This window comes from Populus euphratica, unplaced genomic scaffold (assembly GCF_000495115.2).
Source record: "Populus euphratica unplaced genomic scaffold, PopEup_1.0 scaffold922.1, whole genome shotgun sequence".
In the NCBI taxonomy this organism is placed as follows: domain Eukaryota; kingdom Viridiplantae; phylum Streptophyta; class Magnoliopsida; order Malpighiales; family Salicaceae; genus Populus; species Populus euphratica.
In genome coordinates, this window is record NW_011500790.1 from 61,633 (window position 1) to 77,044 (window position 15,412).

Here is a 15,412-nt window from a genome sequence, read left to right on the forward strand (position 1 = left end):
CACTCAACCAGTAACTGTCCAACCTTGCCTTTTTTTAAGGAATGTCTCCATGAACAAGCCCATGCTTTAAACAGTTTCCAAAGGGCCAACCACAACCCATACTCCCAAACATACAACCCTGGTTGGAGAAATCACCCAAATTTCAGTTGGAAGAGAGAAATCACCCAAATTTCAATTGGAAGAGTGAGAACAACAATGCACAAACTTCACAACCACCGTTTCAAGCACACCACAATTTCCAAAATTCTCATGGATATGCACCTCCTTATGCTCCACCGCCTAGAAGAAATCTTGAGGAAACATTGCATGCATTCATTGAAAAGCAAGAGACAATCAATACTCAACTTGCTCAAAACATGACAGATTTTAAAGATACTCTTGCTAAATTAACATCTGCTCTCAGTTTCCAAGATAAAGGTAAGTTTCCATCTCAAACACAACAAAATCCCAAAGGGCAATACAATGCAAATGCAAGTAGTTCCGGAAGCTAACACATGGATCAAGTCAAATCAGTCACTACTTTGCGCAGTGGTAAGGTTATTGAAAAACCCTCTCTTGAACCTTATGAGAAAGATGATGAATCAATCTCTGAGGGTAAGGAAGGGGATGAATCTGAAAATTGCAAAGAAACAACTGATTCACCGCCAGCACTTCCATTTCCTCAAGCCATGACCAAACAAAGGAAAGTCAATCACAACTCTGAAATCTTTGAAATTTTCAAACAGGTAAGGATCAATATACCATTGTTGGATGCTATTAAACAGGTTCCTTCCTATGCTAAATTTTTGAAAGATCTATGCACTATGAAGAGGAAACTGAATGTGAAAAAGAAAGCCTTTCTAGCCAAACAAGTAAGTGCTATTCTTCAGAACAATAATGCTTTGAAATATAAAGACCCTGGTTGTCCTACAATTTCTTGCTTTATTGGAGAGCATAAAATTGAAAGAGCCTTACTTGATCTTGGTGCTAGTGTGAATTTACTTCCATATTCAGTTTTTCAGAGTCTCAATCTAGGTGAGTTAAAACCAACTTCTATATCTCTTGATGTGCATCATGGGAATGATAATCCATCTCGTAAAGGTAAATCAAATATGCAAGAGGATTCAGATGGTCCAATGACAAGAGCGAGAGCGAAACAACTACAAAGGACCTTGACGAGTCAGATTGGAATGATTGAAGCTGCGTCGGAGTTAAAATTTGGCAATCAGTTTCAAATTGGTTCAAGGGTGCTTATTTGCCTACAATTGGAGCTTAAAGATGGGAAGAGCCCTTAATGGGTCTTTTGATGCTGGACTACTTGAATTTGGGTTGATAATGCAAATAAGTTAAGAAATTGATGTTGTTTACGTCAGAACAGTAGATAAATTTGAACCCGAATTTGAAGTCATCCATTGCATGTGAAAACAAGACTAATCTAGGTGGATTTCAAGTTCAGAACTTGATCTTTCCAGATTGTCCAACCATGATTGCATTGGACTTTTGTGCAAGAAGTTATAGCCATTTTAAATTCGGTCTGTTTATGTTTTAATTAAAGTCAGAAAATGTGTGCTAGTATAATTTGTCTGGTTACTTTGTCAAAGTCCAAGTTTTGGGCTTGATTTCTGTCATGTTGAATTTTTCTAAGTGTGGAGGGATAAAGATGGGAAGAGCCCTTAATGGGTCTTTTGATGCTGGACTACTTGAATTTGGGTTGATAATGCAAATAAGTTAAGAAATTGATCCTGTTTACGTCAGAACAGTAGATAAATTTGAACCCGAATTTGAAGTCATCCATTGCATGTGAAAACAAGACTAATCTAGGTGGATTTCAAGTTCAGAACGTGATCTTTCCAGATTGTCCAACCATGATTGCATTGGACTTTTGTGCAAGAAGTTATAGCCATTTTAAATTCGGTCTGTTTATGTTTCAATTAAAGTCAGAAAATGTGTGCTAGTGTAATTTGTCTGGTTACTTTGTCAAAGTCCAAGTTTTGGACTTGATTTCTGTCATGTTGAATTTTCCTAAGTGTGGAGGGATGTTCCATTATAAATATGGCATCAGAATATGTAATAAACAACTTTTGGCCAATATTTGAACTTAATTCCGAGAATTAAGAGTTATTCTTCCAAATTGATTTGTGAAGAACCCTACCTGACTTATCACTCTTCAATCACAAAGAGTGTGGCGTCAAAATCCTAGATTGATGTTTGTGGCGTCCAGATCGACTTATCAAAGTATCACTCTAGTTTATCCTCCATTTTTATTTACCTTAAAAATACTATAATCTAGCCTAAACACCAGAAGAAAGACAATACAACCAGACCCATCCTTCATCCATTTTCGTCAGACTCATTGTTGCCGATTTTTGAATCATTCTCGGCACAACATCTCTTTTACTTGCCGATAGATCTGTAAAAGTGCCTAGAGGAATAATTGAAGATGTGTTAGTACAAGTCGATAAATTCATTTATCCTGTGGATTTTATTATCTTGGACACAGAACCTGTTGAAGCATGTAATTCATTTCCTGTTATTTTAGGACGTCCATTTCTTGCAACTTCTAATGCATTGATTAATTGTAGGAATGGACTGATGAAGCTATCATTTGGAAACATGACATTGGAGATGAATATTTTCAACATTTGTAAGCAACCTGGAGATGATAATGATTTACAAGAAGTAGATCATATTGACGAATTAGTTTATGATCAACTTGAATCTACTTTAAGTAAAAATGAATTGGATGAAACTGAAGATTTGCAAATGGTTTATTCTGAGGAAGAAATCATGGATGAAACAAGCACCGAAAATGTTGATGCAAATCTTTTGTCAACAGTGACAACAGATTCGACATCTGACATCACACTAATCGATGATTACTTTCCTAACGAATCCTTACTTTCTCTTAGTCCAATCCCTTGGTATGATAAAAATATCAATTTTCTTGCTTTAGGAGATTTGCCAGCTGATTGGAGTACTCAAGACAAAGAAACGTTTTTGAACGAAGTGAAGAGCTTTTATTGTGATGACCCTAACTTATTCAAATATTGTCCTGATCAAATATTTCAAAGATTCATTCCCGACAATGAGGTAAGTAGTGTCATTAAACTTTGTCATTCTGAAGCATGTGGAAGTTATTTCTCGTCAAAAAAGACAGCTGCAAAAATCTTTCAAAATGGATTTTATTGGCCCACCATGTTCAAGGACACACATGCATTCTGCAAAACTTGTAAAAATTGTCAAAAAATTGACACTGGTCAAAAAGTTTTGTTTTATTATGATTCTCAACTCTATGCATTCATTCCCTAAAGAGCTAAGATTAAGATGGACCAATCCTTATGGGGCCAGTGATATTGAGAATTCAATGAATGACAATGATTTTAAGGAAAATGGACATCGTTTGAAAGCTTACTTTGATAATTTTCCTAGTGAAAATGAATCAGCTGGTTTGAATGATCTTCTAGATAAAGGTTGATTATTTTGTTTTTCTCATATTTTCTTTTTTGTGTTTCTTTTTGAGTGATTTTTGCTAGTATCTCTCACCCCGGTCAAATGGCGGACAACGGTACTCCGTGACTTAAGTCGGTTCTTTCAGTTTCCCACAATAACTGATATTTGTGTATATATTTGTGCAATTCTTTGAATCTCTCTTCCAATTCTCATTTGATAATGGACACTAATCTTGAAAAATTGAAAAAGTATTTTCCCGCTCTGCCTCGAAATGCGATTACAAAAATTTACCGTGCTAGATGTGCAAGATTGAGATTGTTAATGAATCATGGAATTCCTGAAGATATTCGCTGGTTGATTGAAGCAAAGGTCCGATTGTCAGGTGAGTCCACTAACTTCTTCATTTCACACATGCCTGGAACAGGTAAAAGCACTTTTGCAAAGAAACGTCGTGCAAAACGACTAGAAGTCTGTCATCGATGTGCTAGATGGACTTGTAATACACAATGTCGTTCTTTAGGAATGGTATCTATAAACCGTGAAGATAAAATACAATTCATTAAGGATGGCCTGAGTAAGGAGTCTTTCGATAATCTTCTATGGACTCTTGAGACGCATCCTAGTGGAGATGTGCATCGTGCAATTCATGATTTATGGCCACTATTTCATAAAGAACATGATCGACTTAGTCTTGGGAATCTGACTAAAAAAGACCCTGTTTGCCAGTTTTTAAGAAAACTGGATGGGAAGCCTATCCCCAACCCATAGAGGGCGTTTAAGGCGTTCATGGACGTAAAACCAAGGGAAGATGTGAGCCACAATCACAACTACCTGTACATACACATGCTTGGTTTTATTATTGTGTTTTGTTGTTTCTTATATTTGTTTCAGTGTGTTTCAAGTTTGTCAGTGTTCGTTATTTCAGGTGATATCTTCTATACTCTATCTTTCTACCTTAGAACATTGAGGACAATGTCTCGTTTTGGTTGGGGGGAGAGGGTAGTAGTTGATAAAAAAAATAAAATTGTTTTTCATTTCATAAAGCATATGCAACATTGTTGTTACTAGGATTGCGGAGTAAAGGAGCTCTTTTGTTAAATTGACTCTTGAGACGCATCTTAGTAACCATTCTTAACAAGGTCTATTATAATACTTCCTGAAATATTCAGGTTTACAAACTCTCGTATTGTTACCACTTAATTCTGCTCATATACTTATTTAACATGTATTCTTAAACCTTAATTTACACACACACACTTTAACATATGATTGTGGGTTGCATATTGGATTATTACATTATTTATGTTCTTTTGTTAAAGGTAACAACTAAGGGAAAGGGATTGTATATAATTAAAAAGAAAAAAAAGAAAAACATGAAAAAAAAAAAGAAAAAGAAAAAAAAATGATGATAATAAAAATATAGATAAGTTTGGTTTTGTAGCCTCCCTAACCTAAGCAATTAAGCCCGAAGGGGTGTTTTAACACCTAATACCCTAAAGTCAACTGACTTGGGAGCTATTGGCCCAACGCTTGTTACATGGGTTGAGGAGAAAAGCTTAAAGGAATCAAACATTGCACTATCTACATATCAGTATCTGTGACCCGAGTTACTAAGCTCGTAGGGGTGTCTTAACACCTAATGCCCTAAGCCCAACTGGTCTGGGAGTCATTAGCTGAAAGCTCGTTACATGGGTTAAAGATGCATGATGTTTTTAAAGTATATGTATATAGAGTTAAAAAAAAACAGAGACAAACATAGTAATCCCAACCCAAGGAAGTTAACCTTAAACATTAGAACAAAAATTTTGTTTTCTTCCAAGAAAAGCCCCATAATTATGTGTTGATACATTGAGCATAAAAGAAAGGTTTATTAATATCTTGTTAAGAGGTATTGAGTAGATATATAAATTTAATGAGAGTTTGTTTATCTGGATAGACTAATGGAAGTTAAATGATGAATACCTTGCTTTGTGGAATATACAAATTGTTTTTCTATTTTACGCTTTGATTACTAGGGACTAGTAATAAGCTGGTTGGGGGGTGTGATTAGTACTTAAAAGTGCATTTTTATCATGGTTTTATATCATCATTTTGCACTTGAAGTATCAATAACTCCTTAACTAAAATATGTTTTATAATAATGTATCTAATAATATAAGATACCTATAATTTATGGTAAATGTCTATTTTTCATGCAGACCTATCACATAAATGAAAGGATTGATTGATGACTTGAAGAACTTAAATTGCAAGGATAAAGAGATGGCCAAACTTAGAAAAGAGATGTCGGTGCAATCCAAACCGGAACACTGCTCGGTAATTAGGTCATATCTAGAGCTATATATCTCAGATTTAGGTCCAATTTATATGGATGGAAAGGTAAGACATAGGCCTACAACTTTCATATGGAGCCCAAGATCTAAAAAGGCCATTATCAAGTCCAAATTGTAGCAATAACAAAGAAGCCCGAATCTGTCTTCCAGCCCGAGCACTGTTCAGTATTTTGGCCATATCTGGAGTTCTAGAAGTCAAAATGAGCTGAAGTTTTTACACAAGAAAGATGAGACAATTTCCTACAACTTTCATGTTTACAACTGTCTCCAAATTTGACGTTATCAATGACGTTTTGGGCAGACAAGAGAAGATAAGGATTGTCACCAAGTCAAAAGTTGGCCACCCACTTATCAATTAGTCATCAAATCAATAGTTCCCAATTTTGGCCTATAAAAGGAGGCATTTGCCATGCATTTAGGCATCTTGGTTTCCAGATCAAGATCATGCTCTTCCTTTCTCTCTTTGTATTTTTTGTAATGTTTATGCTTTGCTTTCATTAATATTAAGTTTATGCCTTTCATTTCCTTTCCTTTACTTAGTTAACTTTTATGTTCTTATTTTGTTTATCTATTTTGCTTTCTTTCATTATGTCTAGCTAAGTTAGTTATGTCAAGGTGAAAAGGTTACACTAATGGTGTAAGAATAAGTATAATGTAAACTTAATATGGACTTTAATGTTTGATACTAACATGTTTTATATTTGTTATCTTGTTCACTCTTTAATACTTTGCTTGTTAAATGACTAATCTTGATTTATGTTGTATAACACTTGGTACAACAAATGCTTGGCACTTTCATAGCCCATAATGTATGGTATAACCGACACCTGAGCTATGAAAGGAACTTGATTTGTTGTTAACATAAGTTATAATCATGAATGCTTGACGAGATTTACAAGTATTAGCATTAATTGAATAAGATGACTAATGTAATCATGTTAACAATATATAATCTGATTGGAACCTCCTTTGTGTGTGGTTTCCATTTCAATAATAAGAGTTTATACTATACTTGTTTAATATACCATTAGTGGAACCTCTAACCTTGACATTTGTTATTATTATTGTTTAATCCTTACATTAATTTTCCATCTTCAAGTTCTCATCATCTTCTTCTTCTTCTCTTTCTTTATTATTATTATTATTACTACTACTACTATTATTATTATTATTATTATTATTATTATTATTATTATTATTATTGTTATTGTTATTGTTATTATTATTATTATTGTTGTTGTTGTTGTATTATTGTTATTTATAATTTGTACAAATAACCTCCCTGTGGTTCGACCCCGGTCTTGCCGGGTTATTTATTACTTCGACACTCCTGCACTTGGGAGAAGACATCAATCTTTTCGTCGTGTCAAGTTTTTGGCGCCGTTGCCGGGGAGGTAAGTTCTTGTATAAATTATAGTAATCATGCCAACAACCCATTGGAGGTGCCAATTGGGCTAATCACAAGAGCTAGGGCTAAGAAGCTTAAAGAAGCATTGAATGGGCTTGTTTAGAATATATGGAACAAAATGGACCTAGAGAGGCTTCGAACATTTAAGGAGCATGAAGGACAGCTTTTAATTCATTTAGTTCAGGTCCAAGAAGAGCCCAATTCATGTGGAACAAGGGGTTGATGTGTCCGGCCCAATACCAGCCTTGTTAGGCTTGTCTATTCTAATACTACAAGGATAAAGAGTCAGCAATTTATTCTCCTAACTAAGTAAGGAAGTTGGCCAAATCTTATTCCTAAAGAGGGGAGGACAATTTAATGCTTTTCCTCACTTAGGAAGGAAAGTAATTAAATCAGCAACAAAGGAGGAAATTTGTTTTCTTATTTGTCCAAGTTAAACAAGGAATTCCAAGGTAATCAAGGACATTAAAGGGGGCAGCAACACAAATTTTCCAAATCAGATTTTTCCAATTTTGTTTAGGACTTCTTAAGGGTGACAAATCTGATTCTAGCTTATTTAGGATGGTATTTTCGGATTTTTAGTATTTTTAGTATTTTCTTCTTAGTTTTTGGGTTATTATTACTTATTTGGGTCAATTGTAAGTGGGCTACATATAAGTCCACCTAAGGGAGGTCCATTAGGGTTTCTTTAAGTTCAAATTCAGTATATTTTTTTTTTTTTTGGTAAGTTGACGTATATATTAAAGGAAAACGATACAAAGATTATAAGGGGCATACCCCAGATTTACAATGAGAACAGAAACGTAAAACAACAGATGGCTACATGCTAGCCATCGAACTGAAAACTCAAGACCTAACTTGATTCGTTAGGGAAACCAATACAACCAGCTAAATATCAAATGAAGAATCTATGTTATTAACCCTCCATGCTCGTTGGATTCTTTTATTTTCATCTGTTGGTAGAACGTTCCTCATCAAATCAAGCTTATCACGGATGATACATTCAATTTGATGAAAGACCAAATTCTGAGTTCTAGATATTCCAGCAAAGGTCCTTGCATTCCTTTCTTGCCAGATATGATACACTGTAGCTGCAAAACTGAGTTTACGAGAAAAATTAACAAAACTTTTGCCATGCCAAGTGACAGTGGCCCATCGAATCCATTCATCCCATCCTTTTGTCATTCTTGGAATGTTGCATCTGTCACAAACATCCCACCAGATCGCTTTAGTATAGGAGCATTCAAAGAACAAGTGGTTGTGATCTTCGTAGTTGCGGAGACAGAGTGAGCATCTATTGGGACCATGTATACCAAATCGATGAAGTCTATCTTGAGTTGTGAGTTTCTGTTGGACAGCCACCCATAGAAGAAACGAATGTCTTGGAACAGCATTCTTGAACCACACAATGTCATGCCATTCGACCATCGTATGATGAAATCTTAGTTGTTCCCAAGCTATTTTGATCGAGAATCTGTGATTTGGTGAATCCAGCCAAACAATCTCATCATTTTGCCCTATCATAGGATTAGAATTGGAAGGAATAGCTTCTACAATGGGGTGCCATCCAATAGCGTGAGTGGTAGGAATTTTCCATTCTGAGTTATGAATCAGCATATTCACCTTCGCGTTCTTTTCCATACCTGAATCATAGATGAATCTGTCGCCGTAAGAATCTGCGAGCGGGCTGTGAGGATGCCAATTGTCAAACCATAGAGAAGTTGTCCTGCCATCCCCTATGATGTACTTCATCTTCGGCCATGCTAAGGATCTGAGCTTTAGAATCTTTCTCCATGCCCAAGAGCAATTCTGTGGCGTCTTGATTGTCCAGAAATTCCTACCTCGCAACAGATTACATCTGATCCAAGTAGACCAGATTGAGCCATCTGAGTCATTGCACAGGTTCCAAATGTGTTTCAACAAAGCAATCTTGTTCCATTCTGTTATCCTCTTTATTCCTAGCCCCCCCTCCTTTTTTGGAAGACATACCTGATCCCAAGCCACTTTAGCCCCAGTAGTTCTCATATCTGAACCTGACCAAAGAAAGGATCTCATAATTTGCTCCACACTTTTTATGACTTGCCCAGGTAAGAGGAAGAGAGATGCCCAATAGACTTGGATGGAAAATAAAACTGAATTAATCAGTTGTACTCGTCCTGCATACGAGAGTGTTCTACAAGTCCAATGTCGAACTTTAGAGGTGATTCGATCCACGAGCCCCTTACAATAAACAGCCTTTAGTCTGGACGAGATAAGAGGCACTCCCAAATATTTCATAGGGAGCTCCCCCTCTGCAAACCCAAGAACATGAATAATCTCTTCCCTCTCAGCATTTAACACACCGCTTAAGAAGATGTCACTTTTATTTGGATTTGGATACAGACCTGATAGATCTTGAAACTTTGTGAGCACAGTTTTGATCATACGAATTGAGTTTACATCTCCTTTGCTAAAAATCATCAAGTCGTCAGCAAAACAAAGATGAGAAATGTTGTCCTTCTTGCATCTCCAGTGGAACTTGAAGTTTTGGTTGGCACTCATCTTGCAGAATAGCCCCGAAAGGATTTCCATACATAGGACAAACAAATATGGAGAAAGTGGATCCCCTTGTCGAAGCCCTCTCCCCCCTTGAAAATAACCTGCAAGCTCACCATTGACGTTGATAGAGAATTGACATGATGTAACACAAACCATAATCCAATCAATGACTATTCTAGGGAATCCCATTTTTCTTAACATAGCGTCAACGAAATCCCACCGAACCGAGTCATAAGCCTTCATCAGATCTACTTTCATAGCACAACGGGCAGGTCTCGTAGATTTATGATAGCCTTTCATTAGTTCCTGAGACAAAAGAATGTTGTCGCTGATTCTCCGTCCAGAGATAAAAGCAGTCTGATACGGACCTACTAAGGATGGCAAAACAGCTGTGATTCTCCCAGCTAGAATCTTAGCGATGCATTTGTACACGGTATTGCAGCAAGATATAGGACGAAAATCTGTCAACCTCGTAGGATTGGCAACTTTAGGAATAAGGGAAATTGATGTAGCATTCATTTCTTTAAGCATTCTCCGAGTCTGAAAGAAGGAACTAACAGCATTGATTACATCCTCCCCAACTATGTGCCACATTCTTTTGAAGAAACCTGCGTTAAATCCATCCGGACCAGGGGCTTTGTTGTTCTTCAAACTAAACATAGCATGCTTAATCTCCTCCCTTGTTACATCTTGTGCTAATACATGTTGTTGCGTTGAAGACAGTTTCAAGTTAATTGCCGATTCCATCTCTTCCTCATTCAGAACCCTAGGCATCTGTTCCACTCTTAACACACGCTGGAAGTACGCAATGACTTCTGATTTAACTGCCTCATGTCCTTCGACAACCTCTCCATCCTCCTTTGTAAGTGAAAGAAGTTTATTTCTATGCTGTCTTCCATTTACTGATTTGTGAAAGTAGCCAGTATTCTGATCCCCCAAGCTAAGCCACTGTATCCTTGACTTTTGTTTGAAAAAACTCTCTTCGGCCTTGACGATAGAAGCGTAGTTACGTACAGCATCCCTTTCTCGCATGCACAAAGTTGGATTCCCATGTGCTGTATGGAGAGCCTGTTGAGCCTTATCCATTTCATCTTTCGCATCTTGGACTCTATCTGAAATGTTGGAGAAGTGAGTCATATTGAAAAGTTTCAATTCCCGTTTTAGTTTTCTTAGCTTGCAACACAGCTGATACATTGGACAACCCCCTGAATTGTGTTCCCATACTTTCCTCACCAAGGGCATGAACTCGTCATGGTCCATCCACATATCAAAGAATCTGAATGGTTTCTTTATATTCTGATAATCACCAGTAACCTTTACCACCATAGGAGAATGGTCTGACATACCCGATGACAAAAATCTCGCTTCTGAAAAGGGGAAGTTCAGATTCCATTTCTCATTGACAAGCACTCTATCTAGTTTTCGCATAATCAGATTCTCATGACATTGGTTCGACCAAGTATAATGCAGGCCTGAATATCGAAGATCATCCACTTTCGCTTCTTGAATACATGTTTCCAATCTGTCCATATGACCAGCCCACGAAGTAGACCCTCCTAACCTGTCTGATTGGTAGCGGATAGCATTAAAGTCGCCCATAAGAATCCATGGGCTGGACTCCCATCCATCACTACGACTTACTATATCAGACCATAATGCCTCACGTAAGGAAGCGTTATTGTCTCCGTATATAATTGAAGCATTGAAATAGATATTGGTAGCTAATATAGTGACAGAAACATGAATAGCCTGGTCTGACATTCCGAGGACATCAACCTTCACCACATCATCATTCCAACAAACCCAAATACGACCACGACAAGAGAAATTATAATTATACAAGAAGGACCAATTACGCAGAAGAAGTTGAGAAACATTATATTTATTCTCGTTTCTAACCCGAGTTTCAACCAAACCGAAAACAGTCATCCTCTCTTGATGGATGAGCTGACGCAATGCTGAATGCTTTATGGGATCATTCAAACCTCTTACATTCCAACATCCAATAATCATAAGAAAATAGAGAGGAGTACAAACAGCAACACAAATATTACCTCGACGTGCCCCCAGGCGAGGAGACAGATTTCTTATTCTTCTTTGAAGAGTTTTTCGAACCCTTTTTCTTTTTCTCTAGAGAGTCTCTAGCCTTAATAGCCAACTGATTAATAGTTTCCCTTTCGGTGGAATTCAGAGTTTGTGGGCTTGTCAGGATTGGTGACGTTAACTCCTTATCAGTTCGTTCCCCATCTGTATCACCTCCCATTGCGTCAATATCTACATTCAGCTCATGACTATTAACGAAAAGAACCTGGTTCACGGTCGCACAATCAGATGTATTGGAGATGGCTAAACTTTGATCTGAAGCAGTACTTGTACCCCCCTGCTCTTGCTTCATGTCTCCTTGTGAACTCTTCAAAACAAGAGGAGATGTAGGATTTTCATCTTCATAACAATCAGCATTGCTCACATCTGATGCAGCCTTCTCATTGATATTACAATCAGAAATATTTGTACCAGATGTCGAACAATCATTCTCATTACAGTTACGCACTTTAGATGCCAAAGTGCCATTCTCACCACTCACAGAACCCTTATTTCGTTTAGCAACTACCTGCCATTGAAACTGATTTTGCTGTTTATCCGCAGATTTAGAGTTCGCAGCTCCTAATTTCCTCTTACCCTCTGCCTCCATTGTAAGATTTGCACCGTTATTAGTAGCACATATCGCTGTCGTGTGTCCAAAGACATTACAATTATTGCACTTCGATGGTATCCATTCGTAATCAGCTGAAATTGTTATGAATAACCCATTTGGACAGCGAAGGTCGTATTCCTTAACCAGCATCTTCGTAGCATCAATCTCAACACAAACTCTTGCGTAGCTAAGCCTTTGACGCAACAATGTAGTCTGATCAGCATGAAGAGGAACCCCAATAGCACTCGCTACACAACTCAACCCCTTAATAGTCCAATACTCAAGAGGAACATTATACAGCCTAACCCATACCGGAACTTTGACCAAATCACCTTTCAAAAATTGTATGTTCGGTTGCCAACGTTTAAGCACCAAAGGTCTGCTTGCCATGTGCCATGGGGCTCTTTCCAGCACATTAGTGGCATGATCAACAGAATCAAAAGTGAATAGGAAGAAACCATTATCCGAAGATAAAACTTCTGATAGACCGTAGGAGCCCCAGATTCTTTTGGCAATAGAATTAACAACGGGATATGGTAATTTCTGACCCACAAAATGACCAACTAGGGTGGATTTCCAAAGTTCGCAGCCATCCTCAAACACATCAAGTGGAGGAGCTACTGTCACACGACCATCAGTCATAGCAGGGGGAGCAAAATGCAGATTACGAACTAGAGAAATACCAAGGTTCTTGGTACCCTCATTGTTATTAACATCAGAACCCTTCAAAGCATTTAAAAAATTCAATTTGGGGCGAAGATTTTGCTGGTCTTGTTGCTGAGACCCTGCCTTCAACTCATCAACTTTAGAACCCAACACATGATTCATTTCTGAAACAACATTAGAAGCTTGGGAATTAGAGTGTTTCTTCTCTATGCTAGCTTCAGAATCAGCTTGATTAACATTAGTAAACTGAGAAATCCTCATCCCATGGCTGTTCAACATATCTTGTAGCTCTAATCTTAATATATGTCCAGACTTGACTTCATTGTGTTGTTCATTGTTAGAGGTAACCATTGGAACAGAATCCACAGCAGAACATAAGGACATTATGGCAGCATACAAATACTAGAGATACCAAATTCTAAGAAGAGAAACTGAGTCTAAGATGTAACCCAAGCTCAGAAACAACAACAATGTAATCTCAGAAACAACAAGATTCAGATTTGTTCATGAAGGGAGAAGAGAATTACAGAATTACGAGGCCAGTATCTTCGAGATTATTGTTTGGAATGATGATCCGTGCGGTCAAGCTATATAGTATATTCAGATGAACAACATACTAAAAAATGGTGACGATCCAACGGCGAACAAAGAAGATCAAGCTTCAACAAAACCCAATTCACTCTGCTGCAACTAAAAATGCAGAACAGTAGAAATATTACGAGATCAATATCTCCCACCTCGTTGATTGCAATGAAGATCCATTCGGTCAAAGTTTCGAGAAGGCCGGAATGAACAACATAGTAAGAAATGAGGATGATCCAACGGTGGACGGAGTAGATCTAGCTCCGTATGTGATCAAGTATAAGCAAGGGAAAGAAAACATTGTGGCTGATGCACTTTCACGCAGGTATGTTCTTTTATCTACTTTGGATGCTAGATTTCTAGGATTTGAACACATAAAAGAATTGTACAAGGATGATAGTGATTTTGCTTATGTTTACAATGCTTGCGAAACTTCAGCTTTTGGAAAGTTTTATAGACTTGATGGATATTTGTTTAAAGAGAGTCCTTTGTGTGTTCCATTAAGTTCTATGCGTGAATTGCTTGTACGTGAAGCACATGGAGGCGGGTTGATGGGGCATTTTGGTGTTGTTAAGACTTTGGATGTGTTGCATGAGCATTTTTATTGGCCTAAAATAAAAAAAGATGTGCAACGCATATGTGATAAATGCATAACTTGTAGGAAAGCAAAGTCTAGGACTCAACCGCATGGCTTGTATACCCCTTTGCCTGTACCGAAAGAACCTTGGGTAGACATTTCGATGGACTTTGTCTTGGGTTTACCTAGGTCAAAACGGGGCAGGGATTCCATCTTTGTAGTTGTTGATAGGTTTTCAAAGACGGCACATTTCATTCCATGTCATGTCATAAAACTGACGATGCAACTAACATTGCTGATTTGTTCTTTAGGGAGATAGTACGACTTCACGGGGTCCCTAAGAGCATTGTTTCTGATAGAGATGTTAAGTTCCTTAGCTATTTTTGGAAGGTGTTATGGGGAAAAATGGGTACTAAACTGTTGTTTTCAACTACTTGTCACCCCCAAACAGATGGACAAACCGAAGTAGTTAATAGGACCTTAACACAACTTTTGCGTGTTGTCATTCAAAAGAACTTAAAGAATTGGGAAGATTGTTTGCCATTTATAGAGTTTGCATATAATCGTAGTGTGCACTTTACTACTGAATTTTCACCATTTTAAATTGTGTATGGATTTAACCCTTTAACTCCAATGGATTTGATTCCTTTGCCTATTGATGAAAGGGTTAGTTTGGATGGCAATCGTAAAGCACAGGTGGTGAAAACTCTTCATGAGAGTGCGGCAACAGATTGAAAAGAGGAATCGCGTGTATGCGACCAAAGCCAATAAGGGGCGCAAACATGTTGTCTTTCAGCCTGGCGATTGGGTTTGGGTGCATATGCGCAAGGAGAGATTTCCTGCCCAGAGAAAGTCAAAGCTACAACCACGAGGAGATGGGCCGTTTCAGATCCTTGAGAGGATCAATGACAACGCTTATAAAGTTGATTTGCCAGATGAGTATAGTGTTAGTGCTACCTTTAATGTTTCTGATCTTACTCTATTTGATGTAGGTGATGATTCGAGGTCGAATCCTTTTGAAGAGAGAGGGGATGATGCGGATCAGCCTAACACCAAGCATAATCATGCTAACAACCCATTGGAGGTGCCAATTGGGCCAATCACAAGAGCTAGGGCTAAGAAGCTTAAAGAAGCATTGAATGGGCTTGTTCTAAATATATGGAACAAAATGGACCTAGAGCGGC